At 34.4% G+C, this 19,829-nt stretch overlaps 1 protein-coding gene across 9 annotated transcripts in view; it reads right to left on the bottom strand.

The window, feature by feature from the left end:
• The window catches only part of LOC117341271 (hemicentin-1-like), a 111,797-nt gene that overhangs the window by 20,012 nt on the left and 71,956 nt on the right, over positions 1-19,829 (bottom strand). The gene's annotated exons all lie outside the window — the stretch shown is intronic.

The raw sequence follows: 19,829 nt of genomic DNA, 5'->3' as shown, positions 1-19,829 counted from the left end.
TTTTGAAATTCATTAATGAGATATATTCTATCTGAACAAAAAGACCTGTACATAACAAGCTAACGATGTATCACGTACTTTTATCTCATATCATTAAACCTGACCAGGAATACATCCTCTGCTTATTGCTGGAAAGGAATTGAACTCCATTTCACTTCATGATTGTATAAAATGACTATATATGCCAAATCTCCCTATCGGATGCATCAGGAATACCAAAATACAAAATTCACCAGTATAGATCTTTCATTAAAATACATTTTAATGTTTTGAAGCGAAATTAATTACTTTTTGTTTTGTATAAGATTTATCAAATATCTGCTTATTTGTTTGTTGGGTTTATGGCCCCATCAGCACCTAAGCTTATTTTGAGGCTAGGTGGCTATGTAGTAGCTGGTGCCTACCTCACAGTATAACATACTGTAGTCATGTTGTATACCGTCCAGAGCAATTAGTGACAGAATGGTTAGGGATCTCAGGTTCCTGAGAAACACAAATTGACAATGCAGTGTAGAATCGAACCACACATTTTCGGATATATATTCATCTGAGGTTGCATTGGTCAGCTATCGCCACAAAACCGACAATCCTATCTTAATGTTATTTTAATCTAGATGTACAAAAATCACAGTGTGACTCATCAATAATCCTGAAATCTAGTTAAACACAAAATGTATACTTAGTTTCAACCAAACCTTATTGACACATTCAGCCTAATGACCTTGTAGTCTTTTCATACTTTTCTCGTTTAGCCAGGTAGGTCTATTTAGATACCTTAAGTAGACTATATATCAGATACACAGATCTATGTACTTATCAACACTCACGATTCTATTGATTTTTGTGTCATGATTTTTCTACTTCAAATGAATCGATACAATAAACATCAATATCTACCAGGCCAGAGGCCACAATATGAGAAAGGTTGTTTCATTGAGGGTTGTTTCATCAAGGTAGCCACCATCCTGAAGTGCTTTTATAACACGATATTAATTCTATGATTCTGTTCTCACATGACCATGAGAGGCTGTCACGAGGATTGGCAGACAGAAATGAAAAAAACAACTCTTTTGACAAACCAAATGTTCAAACTCTGCATGATTTTTTCAAATAGAAGTAAAATTTTAAACTTAGCACGATCTTATTTCACATTTGAAAATTTGTATCACCCATAACCTATTTGTATACAACTGGAATTTTAAAATATATGTTATATATTTAATTTATCATGCTGATAAGTTTATCACATTAGCATCTTTTTATTGGCTGATATAAACAATGGATAGATTTAATTTCCAATTTTATTACTGCTAATAAAATCAAAATAGCCATAAAAGTATTCCCCTTAAAGCATTTTCAAACATTTAAGAACTATAATCAAGCGTGAAGTTAACACCTTTCTTCCTTATGAAGTGTCCTTGACCTTCGTTGACCTCTATGAAGTTTGTTTGTAGAGCTTTGGACATATAAAAGTTGTTCCCTATTCAGAGATAAAACTTGCAATTAAACTCTTGGGGTGAAAAAGTGCAGCCGATTATGATAAAATCATAATCAACCAATCAAAAGCTTCTGAAACGGTAACACAATCATTTAAGGGATTCCAAAATAAATGTTGGATGTGAAGAGCTGAGTCAAGGGAGATAACACAAAACTGAGATGAATCAAGGGAGATAAGGGAGAATAATGTTTTACTAAGGGAAGTAAATGAACACTAATGAAATGGTGGCCTAGTTTCTCTCATCACATCCTGATCTGCCTTCATTTTTCTCCCTTCTTCCTCTTCACAAATTGACATCCCCTTTTCCACTTGCTCCACGCTAGCTGACACCCTACCTCTGAGTATAAGCAGACCAAGCTTTATGCCCTCCCATTATATACCTACCCATAATGGGGCTCAGGATGTATGTTAGAGCTCTGACATTCTAACTACAGTTTTACTGTTGAAAGAAAACACCTTAAATAAACCTGTGCAGGATCTAATTACTTCCTCGTAATCATAGCTGACCAAGCCAAGGAAACGCCCCGACTTCTGTGGTATATCAATCCTAACCTTCTTCATCCGTGACTGCATTATGTTATTTAAAGGCAACATTAGGAAATAATCAAAAAACAAAAAAACATGAAGGAAACCCCTCCCCACACAGATTCAAAATTTGGGACAATGTCAAAAAAAAATTAAAAAGTAAAAGGTACCTCTGGTAATTTTCCTATTTGACTGCACAGAAAAAAGTTTGACATATAAAAAAAAATCTAGAAAAATATATATCAGCATAATTCATATTACCTACCCAGGTATATTTGAATAAAAGGCTGCAAAACTTAACAAATAGTTTATTCCAGGAAAAAAAACCCAGTCAAATTCTTAAACATTATTTTTGAAACAATTAAGATTTTTTTGTTAATGTCCTTATTGTTGATGAAAATTAAGCCATTTGTGGCCCCACAATGTCAGAGTAAATACCAGGATTTCCTTTTAATGACCTGACATTGATTTGACCAGCTGATCAGTCCACACACTGTACACCTAACAGTACTATAGAGGTGTGAGTCACCAGCCATTCCTAAACCACCAAGGAAATCTCCCTCATTTCACTTTTACAATCTCCTTTTATTGTAACAGCTCAATCATTCCACCGGTTGACCCCATCACTGAGTTCAAACACTGTCCACATTCTACTGTACATTTAAAGAAACAGTTTTGGCTTTTGAAAACTTTCAGGAGAGAATTATTGATATGTGAAAAGAATTCTGGAAGTTGTTCGTGAAAATGCGAAAGTAATTTTTCAACACTTTTTTGGTACCGTAATTTTTTCAGAAACTTAGAAAAGCTATAAGCCTAAAATACTAAGTACATCAAATAAAATTAAATCAAGAATTAAGAAACAAAATTCAACTATTAATCATTTGCATGACACTACCAGTTTAAGGAAATTCAGTGTTATATACTTACACCTAGGTATATTTTGCCATTTTTCTAAGGTTTTGGTCAAAGATATATAACAGTCAACTAAAAAGGTATGTTGGTCAGTCTGCTAACTGACCAAGGGTCAGAGGTTTAGTGAAAAGTGTTTTGTGGCCACTATATGGCCAGGTCTGCAATCCCGATAGTAAACACTGTTGTCACCCTGATCCTATCATCCGGATGTTTGTTTATAATTTCGTTCCTATACAATGTAAGAATGTGTCAGATTCAGGGTACTGTGCGATGTCGATTACCCATAGAACATAAACTGACTGCTATATCAGTAGAACTTCGCTTAACATGAAATTTTCAAACATCACATATCTGAACTTTCAATTATCATATTTATCCACAAATAAGCCCTTGTTGCCAAATAAGTATGTGTCCAAAAAAGCCCCATACCCACAAATAAGTATGTGTCCAAAAAAGCCCCATACCCACAAATAAGTATGTGTCCAAAAAAGCCCCATACCCACAAATAAGTATGTGTCCAAAAAAGCCCCATACCCACAAATAAGTATGTGTCCACAATAAGCCCATACCCACTTATATATAAGCCCCCATTTTCATTTTTGTAAAATCATCAATTTTTATATAGCAATCTATGATAGGTTCATAAATAAGTCCTCCCCAAACTTAAATACTCTTCCGTAAAATATAAAAGAATGGGTTTATTTGAGGATAAATATGGTATCCAAGCTCCTTGTTGTGTCCCCAAATGATGTACCGGTAATCATATCTTGTTATCAAATTATACACCCAAACAATCGCGGGCCCAAACAAGTGTCATCTGAGTTAGTGTATATTTGGCTTTAAACAATTTGTAATGGAAGAAAAGCATTATGTCATGGGAATTGAAACTGGATAGATTTAAAAATAATTTTTGAATGAATAACACAAACTGTGATCCATCTGTAATGTACTAGTTGGTTACAGTGTCATGAATAATCTAAGTCACGTTGACGTACATGTAGAATGTCAACATGGAAATATTTTGTTTACCAATAGCCAACATTTAACATATGAACAAAACAAAATTCTGTTTGTTGAGCTAATTGAGTATTATGCAACCAGAAAGGACATTCTATCACAACAACACCGCTTCCTCGACTTACACAATGTCAACTCAAATTTCAATATTTTCAAAATATTACACAGAGATACAATCAAATCTGTATGTATTGTCCATTGTAGGTGATTTTGATATCAGGGCATTAGTATTTTAGTTCTAAATTGACTAACTTTTGAAAGATGACAGATTAAAAGTTCAGATTTCTGAGTTGCTAAGCTGACAAATCGGGATACAGTTCAGTGCTGTCATCAAAGTGTTTTAAAAAGTTGTCATGATCAGTTTTGGTATTCATATGAACCTTTTTGTTTTAAAAATTTGTGCCCAACCTGTTTAATGCGAAAATCCAAAAGCATGCAAATATACATGTAGAATAATTCCTACAGTACATTGTGTATTGTCATTAAGTTTTTTTCCAAGTCACATCAAACACCAGGTGAATAAAATATCAAATCAAGCATACAATGTATGTTGAAATCTTTATCATAAATCACGAGTAATCAAATACATTAATCTTGTTGCCGAGTTTTAATTTTTTTTAATTTCAATTTTAATTTTGAACAAAAAAAATCTCTATATGTATACCACATGTTAGACTGAAAATCCTGACTCATTTAAAAATAAGAGCTACATCTGGTTACAAATATGTAATATAATATATGGACCATGCTTAAGGAAATACAAATTGCTTAGAAAACTTCCCCAGGAAGTCAGTATACTGTACATCATATCAAATTCTTGTTAGGAAGGAAAAAAAATGCTGATTGGGAGAATGATGACATTTGGAAGGTACTTAAAGGGAGGGTTGCAGCGGGATGTTATAGAAGGAAGGAAATGGCTACGATGCAAGTCTCTCTTAAATCATCCTGTATGTATATATGCCAGGGGGAGTTTGATATTTCTATAAAGAAGACATCATTTTGGCTGTACTTTTAATTCCCAACACTTCACTCACATATCATCCAAGTATTTTTGGCAGACAGAAACTAGTGGAACCTTGTGAAAGCAAGCACTCCTGTAACCATTCGTATAGGTTTTTCACTTAAATATCCGGTTTGTCAAACTAAACCCTCTCCACTTCAAATATATAATTATATAAAGATAACTGCCCTTAGCATAAGTACCTATATCTTAATAAAAATAAAAAAAGTCTTTTTTATCTTTTTTTTTTTTTACTCGATTAGATATCCAAGTTGTCAGTTTGAAATGGAGCAAAATATCTAAATATCTTTCTCTTTATTTCTTTCTTAAATGCATATATATAGACTGTCTTAATCACTTTCATGCTTGTAACTTGCAGGTAATTCCTGTTTTACAAGACATAGAAATACCAATGATATAAACCCCTCTCCCCTCTGTAGGTGCAAATCCATTAGCTAGATCACAACTATTATTTTATAAGTAATCCAGAAGTTGCCAACATTTCTCTCATTCACTGACAGTCTTATCACCCATAAACTAAAAGCCTAAGAGAGATTGCACTAATAGGCTAAGAGCTGATCTCTCCCCTGATAGACTATCTAACCCATAGGATCAGTGGTAATGAAATATTATGATAGAGTTATCTCCCTTGTGTTAATTATCTCCCTTTGATGATAGGACAGACCGACAGGTACTGACACAAGTTTATCTTTATATCTGCAGCGTAGGATTGTGAGGATTGGAAGGATATTCTTGGGAAACTTTGTATCATGCGACTTGTGAAACAGACCTAACTGTGTCTATCAACATCATACATTTCAGTAAATCTAATTATCTCCCTTGATGAGGTATTTTGTAGATGGTCAGATTGCCATGTTCTCCAATCAATAGAATCAGTGCTAACTGTACGAAAATAGCAAATATGTAAGAAAACCTCCAATATGGCTTATTTTTACATCAACAATGACTTATCTTCCTCATTTTGCCAAAAATGTTTTATTTGGATAATTCTGAAATTGTAATATTGTATTAAAACCTATAAAGATTCTGATAGTAGTTAAAACAGAGAAAAATGTTTGATATATTTGTGTTTATATTATAACATTACAAAATGTGAATATTCTTGCAGTTTATTTTCAGGGATTTTAGAATTCCTTTTTATCTTCCATTGCAATAACCATTTTAATTACCATATAAAAATGTGCATGCAAAGAAATTTAAAGCTGGCCTCTTATTACCATGACAACAGATCTAGAGAACTGGCCAAGGATGGATTTATAAAAAGATGGACATACCACTGACCCCTTATCACCATGACAACAGATCTAGAGAACTGGATGAATTTATAAAAGGACGTGCAGAAGAGTGACCCCTAATTATCCCTTGACAGCAGAGAACTGGACAAGGGAACAAAATTAGATCTGTCTGCACTTGTAGTGAACTTGGATCAGGACTAGTCCACGTCTGACAGGTGAACCGTGACATCCTGATTTTCCGACCTCAGTGTTTACACATGAGTAAGTTCCTTTAAGACATTGTTGGTGCGTTGGTTTATGACTCACAGGTAAAGTCCTCTATAATAAGGTTTGGCCGGCCAGTTTAGAACGTTCCACTCTGACAGATGTCCCCTGTGGCTATTTTACTGAGTGTAATGGCTGTCTCACCTGTGTAGTGGGACGGACCCATGATTAAATTTCACAAAATTGTCAACGAAAAGGTGAATTTGTCGAGTGTAATTCTTGTTTTTACTTTGTTAGCGGTCCGATCAAATTATACAAATTTTGTAAATTGTGGAAATGCCCTGTGAAGAGAAATGCGAGCTTCGTTCCAATGTGTAATTACTACGAGTAAATAGCTGTAGGGCTTGTGGTTCTAGGTCCAGGTAAACAGTGCTAGCCTGATACTAACTATCCAATGATTTACATGTAGAACAACAAACAGGAAATCATTCTTCATCATTAGAACATAAAAATCTCCTTAAGGAAATGACCAGAACATTGTATACATGTTTTGTATGATATCCAGGTCAAATATCTCAATTTAACATTACAGAGTTAAGGTATTGTATCCCTAAATCTTAGAACGAAATCTATAAATATATGCTTTACATTGTAAAACCTACAACAAAGACAAACTAAATAATTAAACTTTACATCTCAAAGTTGTACCAACTTCTACTAATTGTTCTGGCATGATGTCTCAGATGGAAGCAAACTCAGGGAGTCTTGCTGTGGAAGGAAACCATAGTTTTTGGAGATATTGGACAGGTGACATCCCAAATACCTGTTGAGGTCATAGTTTTATCAACAATCCTTAACTTAAGGAAATCTTTTAACTTAAACCCATAAGAAAGCATTACAGAATTTGAGAAAAGTTCCTTAGCTAAGATTTTTTCCAATAATGATTTTCTATGGATAATTCTAAGTTAAGGAAATTTCTTTAGAATGCTGTTGAAACCGGGGCCAGGTCCGATTTGGGTATTTCCAACCCTGTCCGATTTGGGTATATCCAACCCTGTCCGATTTGGGTATCCAACCCTGTCCTATTTGGGTATCCAACCCTGTCCGATTTGGGTATCCAACCCTGTCCAATTTGGGTATCCAACCCCAGTTGCCTAAGTGAAAGAGACAAGCGTATTGCCAACTCACCCCATCGCCACCCAACCAATCTTATCACTCGATGGGTGAATGACCATAATGGTGGTCACTGGATGTCAGCACTATCATGCTGGACTCTGGTGTAGAACATTTATCTATGTTTTAATCTTTATGTTGACTTAACTGTACCATAAAAATGCCACCTTGTCAATCACAAGACTATTTCTAGAAAATAACGTCTATAATGGACACTAGAGTTGATAATTTGAGTCTAGAGCCTGTCATGTTTTTCAAGCCCCATGTACATAAAACTAAAGCAAAATAACTTTTCAAGTCCATACACAATGGAAAAGTATTTGTAATTTATATCCTAAAACGGCCTGTATAATACCTAATCAGGGAAAAAATGACTTCATAAGTTCTTAATTTTCGGAATTTTTCATCTAATGACAAAATAACGACAAGTGTAATTAACAGGTACAATGTAATCTCGTCCTATATTTGTGTTTAACAAAAGTAACAAGGTATGAAATTACACTTTAACGGAATCGTAATTATCCACAACTATCTCCAGTATGTTGGTTTAGACTTTTGATTTCGGACAAAGACACTGTCTGGTCCTCCTACATGTACTTATACCCGAAAGTCTGGACTCAGTATATGTAGGTGTGTATATATTCTAAAATGTTTCACATGGAATTCATTTCTCAATGAATCTGTCCAAGTATTTAAGGAATGTAGGATATCACTAATCCTGATCAACCCAGATTTGACACAAATCAAAAACACAATATATACCCAGGTAGGTACATGCAAGTGACTTTGTATCCAAACAATTACGGTAAATATCCTCAACAGTAATATGTGTAAATGACTTTGTATTGGAACAATTTCGGTAAATATCCTCGACAGTAATGTGTAAATGACTTCGTATTGGAACAATAATGGTATATTACTCAACAGCAATATGCAAATGACATTGTATTGGAACAATTACGGTAAATATCCTCAACAGTAATATGTAAATGACTTTGTATTGGAACAATTATGGTATCCAAGACAGCCATACATGTATATATATATGTAAATGACGGAACAGCTACGTTTAATATCATTGATTTCCTCACAGTTGCCAACAGATATTGAATAATGATCAAATAAACAATAAAATGGTTGGGCAAAAATTGTGGTTCGATAAACTTCAATATATCTGAGTTGGTTCGGTAAACTTCAATATATCTGAGTATTCAAGGTAACAGTGTATAATTTTATGATTTATACATAATGTTTTCTCTCCGATATTGTTAGAGTAAGCGGTGCCTTTGAATTATCCGAGTTTGAGATAATGAAGTTTGACTTTATCAGCCGATTTATTGTAAAATCTGAACAACCTTGTTCATATTCTTCCCTTTGAAACATTTTGCAGCATACATAAATTATGTTAGGCCTCGACAAATTACCTCCTACCTCAAGCAACAGGTGCCTAAAAGTAGTTAATGTCTAAGATTATCTAACGTCTGGGATTATTTAATGGAGGATAAGAAAAGTTGGACAAGAGGATTAGTTACGGAGAGGATTATCATTATTAGCCCTTAGTTCTAATCCTATAGGGCCAGATCTACAGCTACATGAGTTATTTATAGAATTTTGTTTTTCACGAAGAGGTAATGCATATGTCTGGAACCAACACCACAGAACCAGGGGATAAACTTCTGGAGTAGAGGTCATGGCCTTATCCAACAAAACAGAATCTGGGGATATTAAAACTTCCGGAATAGAGGTGATATCCAGAACCAACATCACAGAACCGGGAGATAAACTTTCGGAGTAGAGGTGATGTCCGGGAAACAACACCCGAGAACCGGGGGATAAACTTCCAGAGTAGAGGTGATGTCCGGAACCAACATCACAGAACCAGGGGATAAACTTCCAGAGTAGAGGTGATGTCCGGAACCAACATCACAGAACCGGGGGATAAACTCCCAGAGTAGAGGTGATATCCGGAACCAACATCACAGAATATGGGGATATTAAAACTTCCGGAATAGAGGTGATGTCCAGAACCAACATCACAGAACCGGGAGATAAACTTCTGGATTAGAGGTGATGTCCGGAACTAACACTACAGAACCGGGAGATAAACTTCCGGAGTAGAGGTGATGTCCGGAACCAACACTACAGAACCAGGAGATAAACTTCCAGAGTACAGGTGATGTCCGGAACCAACATCACAGAACCGGGAGATAAACTTCTGGATTAGAGGTGATGTCCGGAACCAACATCACAGAACCAGGAGATAAACTTCCAGAGTACAGGTGTCGATGATGTCCGGAACCAACACCACAAAACCAGGAGACACTGGTAAACTTCCAGAGTAGAGATGATGTCCGGAACCAACACCCACCCCATTAGGAACACTTTTGAACTTGCACCTTTTTTTTCTAGAACTGTTATAACCATTGGTATCTCTCTGGGTCTTAGGCATGACCCAAAGATAGGAAATGGGTTACATTTGCCAAATTTATGACATGTATATCACCGAGAGAAAAAAAGACACTGCATCTAACAGAACCAGGCCATGTTATAAGGTACTTAATAAGCTTAATTGCAGCAGGAGATATTTTGTTATTTTCTTTATTCTTTAAACTTTTTTTTCTTCTAAATCTCAACATTTACTAGTTCTCCATAACCTTCTAATATAAAACTATTTTTGCAATTCATATCTTTTAAATGATTAAAAAATTTCAATTTTTCCTATTACTGATACATATACTGTGAAGCTAACAGGTCTTTACACCAACTGAAAACATGAGATCATCGCCAACAACACATAACATTGCCAAGGGAATGATTATCACAAGAATATGTACAGGAACCACATGCACACCATCACCTTATAATCATCTGTATGAACACTGTAGTCTTAGAAAATGAGTTGTGGTATGAATAGAGTAATCATCTAATTAACTTTATGAAATTATTTCAATCTATTGAAATTATTGGCCTCTTGAACTTCCTCATCAAGATTTTACCATTTATTTGGACCTCTTTTGTGTTTTTGGTAGCCTCCTACAATCACTGTATGCCCCGTGGAAGGTCGTTATATCCTTGAGTGAAAAAGCTTTTCTTCCTCAAAAGAAGCAAAATTCTAAAAATAGTTGCTTTTCCAATTTCTGAGGGGTTACCAAGAAACAGAGGTTTACATTGGTGTGGCCTTATACTCTTACAGAGTTATTTAACTTCCCAGAAGCTGAGATTTATTTGGCCTTATCCCCAAGAACAAGAACATGGATTTACATTTATATGTGTTCCAATCAATGAAGTCCAGATGTTCTGCATTTGTTCATATGCTTTGAAGGATAAAAATATCCATCAACTCAATTTAAAGCTGGTTGTTTTCTGGGTTAATATAACTGAATTATCTGGGTATGCTCCGAGATCTTATAATCAGTTACTATCCATTTCTTTTGTGGAATCCTGTGGAAATAAACCCACCCTTTGCTGCCAAACTCTATTGCATAGACTCGTTAATTTTTATCGACTTTGCCTTATGATTTTGACTTTCAAGGCCTTCCCTTCTCATGATCAGAAAACTCCTAGAAGTCTTTGAATATTTTAGTACATGATTCTGACATTAAATATCTTCCCTCTCAACAACAGCTGTCTCACGAACTCCGCCTACATGTACACCGATACATGAATATATTATTTCATTTATGTCACATCTTCAACTAATTATAATTTTTCACAAAGAAATACAGGAAAGAATTCTCCTTATATATAATGTAGTAGATTTCTCTCTTAACTCTTTCTGTTTCACTGATCTGAAGGGAAGGGAGATCACTCATGCGAAGAATGACCTCCCTTTATTATTTATACGTTGTCTCGTCAGAGGTAATTAACCATGCATAATTATTGTCTTTGTGTTTCTTTTCAAAACCAAAGATTATGATAAATGAAACATGAGATACCAGAACAAAAAGAAACTACATCAAAGGAAGAAAGTACAGGATTAAAATGTCCTTGTATGAGGTAATTAATTTTGAACCAGCATTTTCACAATGTCCAGTTCATAATGTTTTTTTTTTTTACCTCAACAACGAAAAAAAACCCACAAACACTGAAGTCTCTTACAAATAGGTATATACAATTTGTGTGTAGGAGTCACATGACCACTTCCTTGATTGTACACAACACTATATGCATGTACTGACTGAGAGGGGCATTATATATATATCAAGGTTATTACTGTACAATGAGAAATGAAACAATAGCTGTATATGTCCTGAACAACTTTCAAACACATAAGTATTTATACATTCCTTTTAATGTCATGTGTCTAGTAAATTCCCTTTAATATCAAGTATAAACTGTCAGAGGGAAAGGTCCAATGTGAAGTGTGATATTAACAGGTATTTTACCTGTCAGTTACGAATTCCTGCTCATGATAGAACCTTTTTGGGACTCTCTAGAGTGTTCTGTTGCTTTTTACATCAAGCTAGAGTTTTACTTAAGAGAGCATTTAGTTCCTTTAACAAGTGGACCAATCACTTCTCTTTGCATATCATTAAATGTGTTTCTGAGAATTTTACATGATGTACATTAAGGAAAATGACATAACATGATATAAAGAGAATTATATCAAATTATGTGATGGGTTAAGTTAAATAACATATATAAATAGGCAGAAGGAAAACATGATATAAACAGATGCATGACATTAACCAGTATGTGATATAAAGAGGAATTTACATTATAAGAAGTATAAGGCTATAGTTGTGAAAACTACGCCATATTTATGATATTTACCATCAGACATTTTGGCAGAAACTCTTTGGTGATCTTCAATCTTCAGAGTAAAAATCAGTAATTGTTTTCTCTTTAAACAGCAGAAATTGTTTCCACTGTTTATATAATCCACATGTTTTTAATAAAATATTAAGATCCTCACGATTTCCTCCCAAACAGATATATAATCCACATACGTTTGGGTTTATAAATCAATTTTGTAAATAAGAATATTTCCAGGGTAGAAATAAAATCCTGTTGACTGTACAATCTCCACAATTTAATCCCCTCCACTCTCAGGTGAATATTGATCAAGTTTTCTCTCCAATATAAAAATCACGCTTTCCTCCGAGCTGGTTGACATTTTAGGTATTTACCTGTAGGTAGTACAGGTATTGTGTATGTTCAGCAAGCCTGTAGTAGGAAACATCTACCTGTATTTTTACCTGAAACAGTCCCTGTGATCCACTAATTGTAAATACAGGTATATACAATCCCAGGTATAGAAAATATTACCAGCACATTTGAACCTTGTTTTACTAAATATAGTCTGTACCACTGTAAACACTGAAGTTAAATCCTCACGAATTTCAATCTTATTAATGAAGGAGAATCAGAAAAATTTGATGACCAGTACAGGTAGGAATATTTCTTTGTTGGACTTCCTCTGATGTTACTGTAGTCTGTTCTCCTTATTGTGAGTCTGCTGGCCTCTCTCAGTTCTGGTGTGTTTATAGAATCTGCTACATCCACTGCAGGGATCCCTCCCAAAACCAGACAGGACTGGAAACCAATTTACCCCTCTCAACTAGAGGAACAGTACTGTTGTACACAATCTACTATGGCTGCCTGGCTTGGCCTAGTTTACACAAGCTAACACACACAGCTACCCAACACCACAACACAGGACATACAGGTGACACCTGCCTCCCCCCTTACAGGTAATACATGGACTCATCCAACATGGCAATCAACACTAACAATCGGTTCTGCCTAATTGTGCCAGGAGGGATGTTTTGGATGAGCAGTTATGGAAAATTATTGTAGTTATTTTAGACCCAGGTCAGAATCCATTGTGTTGGCATATAGGTGTTACAATACACTGGCGACTCAATGCCAAGGAAAAATTGGAGAGTCATGTTTGTCCCTAAGTACAGATTGTACTGTAAAGGTATATAGACAATTCTATCAGTAGGTATATTGTTAATTTCACCAAACACCACTCAATCACTTTGCCTGGTAAATATAAATTGGGGCCCCTACCAGGTTGTTTATTTATTCATTTTTAATTTGAAAGATTTTTTTACACATTTAAATATATATATTGCTTAAGTTTTCTTTTGATAATTTTTGTATTGAGGAATTCTAAAGAATTTGCATTCAAAAATGCAAGAGAAAAACATGAATATATATAATGAGGCCCCCAAAAGGGAGTATTTTTCAGTCATGTTGTCAGATCAGGTGATCAAGCCATCTGTTGGTTATAGAAATTAAACAATGTTTTAATATGCACATATCCTCCATATTACACATACAATGTCAACCATTAGAAGTCAGAAGGAAAACAGAGTATTTTAAATGTTGTATGTTATACATTGGGATTGATTACCAAATTATTGAGATATTATCAAGATTTTTAAATATAAAATTACATTTTTGCACAAACTTGCACTTTTAATGGTATTGTAATGAATATCATTTCATATTTCAAGAGGATCAAAGAGAATTATTCATTTCTAAAGGAAACCGAGAAAGAATATAATCTAGTATGCATTATAATTAGCAGGAAACTTTATTATTAAAATGTCTTAATTTCAACTTTACAATTAGAAAAAAAAAAAAAAAATTGAAAAAAATCTAACAACAATATAATCGGCTTAGACAAGTATGTTTTAGGAGCAGACAGTTCTCTTCTAAATCCAATTGGTCAACTTTGATTTTAAATTAGATTTGATAATCTAAGAAAAGTAAATAAAAGAAAGTGCTTTCTCATCGAAATTTTAAAACATCTCATACAAAATGGAGCAGAACGACATGACAGTTAATTCACACTGTGGTGTAAACCCTAAGATTAATCTCTGAGTAAACTTTATACTAACGTCCTTCATTGTCAAACTCTAAGGAAGGGATGTTTTCAAAGAAAGAGAGAGATTCAAAGCAGAGAGAAGAAAGATAAATATTGGTCTATGGCTTGCTAGCTAAACCAGTCCTCCTTGTTTGACAGTGTCTTATATAAATAAGTACACTTTCTCACAGTCTGCAAACTTGAATGTAAGTTTTGGCATAGTGTAAGTGATGGACTGGTATATTTTGATAGGTAGTGTGGACTGGTATCAATATTGACTTGCACTCTTTGATCAATATCGGAAAGCATAGCAAACTGTAATCCATGATTTAAGACAGGCCATGACAGTATAAATAAAACATAACAACTTGTGTTCCTTGTATATGATACACACCACATATTACAATATAATGTGTACATGTGTGTATAAGTACTTCTAAAATCCAAGGGTTCTGAAGTTTTACCTTGCTGCAATCAATTAATCCAATGGGTTGCACTAAACCCCACCAAATGTGACAGTGGGCAACTACAGCTACACGATTGTCATTATTAGCCCAAATCTGTCAAAAACATTTTTTCTTTTACTAATACAAATTCATTTAACAAAGAATTTTCTTCAACTGACGGCATTCAGATGAAAGACTCAAAATGTCTACATAAAATTTCTATCAAACTTAAAATCATTTAATTAGAAAATCACATGAAAAATCAATCCTTTAAGAGATGTTGCTATTGTCCAAGCTTTCCTGTGATCTTGATTTAACAAAAGGTTCAGTAGGAAAAAAATATCTCTTCATCTTTTTCGATGAGTAACCAGACCCAATGCTATGTATCCCACACTAACACCTGACAGCGGGCAAGTCTTGTTTTGTATTGTCCACCAAGTGCGGAACCTTTTTGAGAATTGTTTTGATGGTGTACAATTGTATACTGGTAAACATGGGTTTTTTCCCCGTATTACATTACTAGTGATGAACACTGTATTTTTGTTTGTATACATTTCCTTATATTTACATTTGTAAGATATTTGTTTAAATTTCCTTCACAGCTAGACTTACACCCATAAAGACATTTCTAAATAAAATGTGTTTGTACTGCTCAGAAGATACCCAGAAGATGAAATCCTTTGTAAGGAAATAAACACAGTTTAAAAATATCCTATAGAAACCCTTTTCAACAAATAAAAGTACATTATATACACAATATTTCCTCATTTTGTGTCAAAGAAAACCAGAGAATCCACAATAGGAAGAAACAGATTTCTATTTGCTTGTGATACTTGTCCTACCCTCCTTGATTTGGAAAAGACTTCAAAATTTAAAAATTTATTTCTAAAATCATCAACAACATTTCTTTATTATTCATAACTTTGAAAACAAATGCAATTCAATTCAAATGTTGATTTTAATTTTCAGAGTCGAAAAGAAAGTCTAGAAATGTAAACTTAAACTTTATATACACAAATACTGTCTGTCAGAGATTCCAAAATGTTGCTGGCTAGCTAGTATGAACCATGGATTGTTGTGGAACAAATAATTTGATTTTTGGCCAAACAGCTTCCCTGTCCCTATCTGACAAGACAACTTGTTGGCAGGTGTGTTTGGCCACATGTCTATCCACCTAAGGCCAGTTTTAACTGACCCCTGTAGGTTATAGTGGTCACTCGTTATCTTCTGATGTTTAACATCACGTCCGGCCAGAATACCTGGAGGGTCAGTTTGACTTTTGTAACTCAGGTATGTAAATCTCATTCACCTGTTGGTCAGCTTTGAGAATGACCGTTCAGGACACAGGGTGGTCAGTTAATTTGACCAGCAATTCCTAGTTTATTTCCTTGAGTAATTCAGCTCATCAGATTGACCATATATTGGTTCAAACCCAATGCAGTATTTATAAATTAACCTGATGATGGAAACAGAAAATATCAACAGGTAAACAAAATCATAAATATACTAAAATCAATAACAAACAAACAAACAAAAATATAGATTTTTATGGAGACCCTTGAAAGTACAGCGGTGGCCGAGTGGTTAAGGTGTCCCCGACACTTTACAACTAGTTCTCCAACTCTGGGTTGCGAGTTCGAAACCTACGTGGGGCAGTTGCCAGGTACTGACCATAGGCCGGTGGTTTTTCTTCAGGATACTCCGGCTTTCCTCCACCACCAAAACCTGGCACATCCTTAAATGACCCTGGCTGTTAATAGGATGTTAAACAAAATAAACCAAACAGGGGAATCAGACCAGGCATTCCAAGGGAGTAAGTGTATCTTCATTGATGATACCGGCCATACAAATCTAGGTCAAATCCTCAAAATCAGAACTAGAGAGGTGATAACAGAACCATTTGTCACATCAACAAGTATCAAACATATCTGATTTCATAAAGTGTAAATAAATGGAATATTTCTAAACGGGATATAGACCACATAGTCTATTAAAACAAATTCTATCAACTTTTGAAACCATTTATATTGTATCGGAAATAAGGAAAACATTCATAATGATGAATACTAACTAATACCATCCCACGCCCCCTTTTCCCCATGATATGTAAACTATAAGACCAGAAATTCGTCACCATGGATATAGTGACAACTTCCATTAAAATGTGTAAATAAAGCTATTACAATAATTTCCGGTTGAGTGAACAGAAAACTGACACAGGTGACAAAATGTAACCATTAGAATCGTCATTAAATCCTAAATATTTGTGAACGGGGAACACTTTCTCATAAATATATATGGTAGCCATGTTTTCTCAAACTTCTGTACAAAATTATACCTGTCTAACCTAAAAACATGAATGGACCATTCCCATAACACCTAAGGGAAGATTCTATTGACAATGTACAGGTATAGAAAATCCATCCTATGACAGAATCACTCATGTAAAAAATGTGATAAAAGTCCGATTTGCTGTAAAGTAATGTATATCGGTAGCTATGGGCCAGAGGGCAATCTAATTCATGTAACAAAACATTCCCAGATTCAGAACAGCTCAACTGATCAAAGTATGGTTAGTTTCATCACTTAAAAACAATCCTCTTACTCTTTTCCCACATTCTTTATTCTTACCAGTTTTTGAAAAACTGAATTGGATAAATTAACCTTCACATAGTTTCTTGTTCAATCTATTTAAAAATCATTGCCAGATTTTTTTTTCTGTTAATGTTTCAAGTTTTTCAAGATGCTGTTGCAAGCTGACATGTTCAGGAAAGATAAATATCTACCTGTCGCTGTATTGACACAGGTGTATGTATCAATTATCTTGATGAAATACGATTTTCTCAACAGATGATAACCGACTTGGTAACAACTGTAGTTATATAAGATGTGGGAAAGTGTCACATCAGAACCCGCACCTAGCAATCTTTGTTACAATTTAAAATATTGTCACAAAGAATTGGATACTACTGCATGTTTCCCAGCAAAAAAAAAATAAAAAATGGTGGGGGAATGGCACAAGTTAGAAACACTGTCAGCCTACAGCTGTGCTAATGATAAGGTTGAGAACCAAGATTGGTGGGAAAGTAAGAATAGATCGACTAGTAAAAATCTGGGAAAATTCTCCTCTAGGTATTGAATCTTCAACAGAGTGAAAACCTGTTATAATTCAAAAGTGATTTTATTTAACTTCAGTTGATTAATCAAAGGTAGAATTACACAAATAGACCATTTTGGGAAAGTTTCAGGAGAAGTGTGATAATTGAGAGTGGTAATTGTGGGCGAGCATGAATTTGATGTTTAGTTAATGTATAATAAAGTCTGAAATGAGTCCTAATGGATAAATACTTCTAACAGCCATGTTTACCTTATATAAGATAGCTTCATAACCGAGTACATTAAATGTGATACCTGTGTTTATCCTGTAATAAGCCCAGAGGCCAACACTCAAACTTTGACTTAAAGTTGGGAATGTCTTAATACAAGAAATTGAAATTTAACATTTTCACTGTAATGTATCAGACATGGTGGGCTTATTACCAGACATGGGTATATTCCTGAGTACAGACCAAACCGTATGATAATGGTACACAAACATTACAGGAAGGATGTCTTCAGCCTTCCGGCCATAACAGTCATAAAACAGTCACACAAAATGACTGACTGGTTGACATATTTATGTAAATCGCTTCCTCAGTGAGAAGAATTTGTAAAGTTATTCGACCTGAATAAATCTGTCCGAATGAAAAGTAATACAGCATGATTGACACAGATTTATATCCGGATTATGTAAATTGTATTTTTCCTGGTGACAGAATTGCAAGAGAATTCTCGTCGAGCGATATAGCATTAAATTTTGTGGTTATACAATTTGACGCACTTTGAATGAAAGAAAATATCCTGTTTATCATCAGGTTGGGAAATATGAATACATTTTAAAGGAAATGGTTTTACATTTTTAATGAGTGACTATGCCGGTCGTTAATGTAATATATTCTCATAACCTGAGACGTTTCAATGACAAAAAAATAATTTTAATGTAACAAAACAAAACTGCAACAAATAAACTGAAATTTTCTATTTTCACACTTAATGGAGAAATAAGATCTCTGTTGAGCTTGTAACCTGGTGCCGATTTAGGTATAAAGGATACACAGCATTTTGATGCCGTACAGCTGACAGGGCCAGCTGGTGGACCTATATTATATCAGTATGTTTAATGTTACATGCTAATCTCACGCCCCAGACACACTGTACCGGGCTTGGTAGTGTTACATGTTCCAGGCGAAATAGTAACACAATATTGCATATGGCAGGCTCCTTCTTCTGTTGTTGCATAGCAACCGTTTATGCAAGAGTGCATAGGTGTATCCCAACAGCTGCTTGATAAATATCCTAACTAGTTTTGAAGATGAAATTTAATATTTTAGGGGAAAAAATATCTGCCGTAAATACATTTTTTTTTATCTCTCTCTTTTAATTCAAAAATTGAATGAGACCACAAACAATATTTTAAGCATATTTCAGCAATAAATCAACAGTTAACTCCCTTCTTAAATATTTCTATATCACTATTCTATAAGAGTAATGCCCCTTTGATCACAATTCATGTTCTAAGTATCTTTGATAATACACAGTTATCCCCCTTGTTGATAAACTAACATTTATGGTTAAAAACAATAAAAAAACAGTTAAAATTCATTTAAAATCAAATTAGAATGCAACCCAACACAACACTTCAGAAATCTACGAACCGGGTAATATTTCAGTACAGCGGTGCCCTGCAATACCCAGTTGACAATCTTAAATAGAAGTATGGTATATATTTCAATGAAATAACATTCTGAATTTATTTGAAGATGTTTTTCGATTAAAAAAATTCCTAAATGAAAATATATGAAAATAATGAAATATTCAAAATCCACAACATCTGAAACACTTAGTATTTGTACCCTGATTTGGTGAGTGGCTTTGTATCAAT

This window comes from Pecten maximus, chromosome 13 (genome assembly GCF_902652985.1).
Source record: "Pecten maximus chromosome 13, xPecMax1.1, whole genome shotgun sequence".
Lineage (NCBI taxonomy): Eukaryota > Metazoa > Mollusca > Bivalvia > Pectinida > Pectinidae > Pecten > Pecten maximus.
The sequence above is the reverse complement of the archived record's forward strand: the minus strand, read 5'-3'. Positions and strand labels throughout refer to the sequence as shown.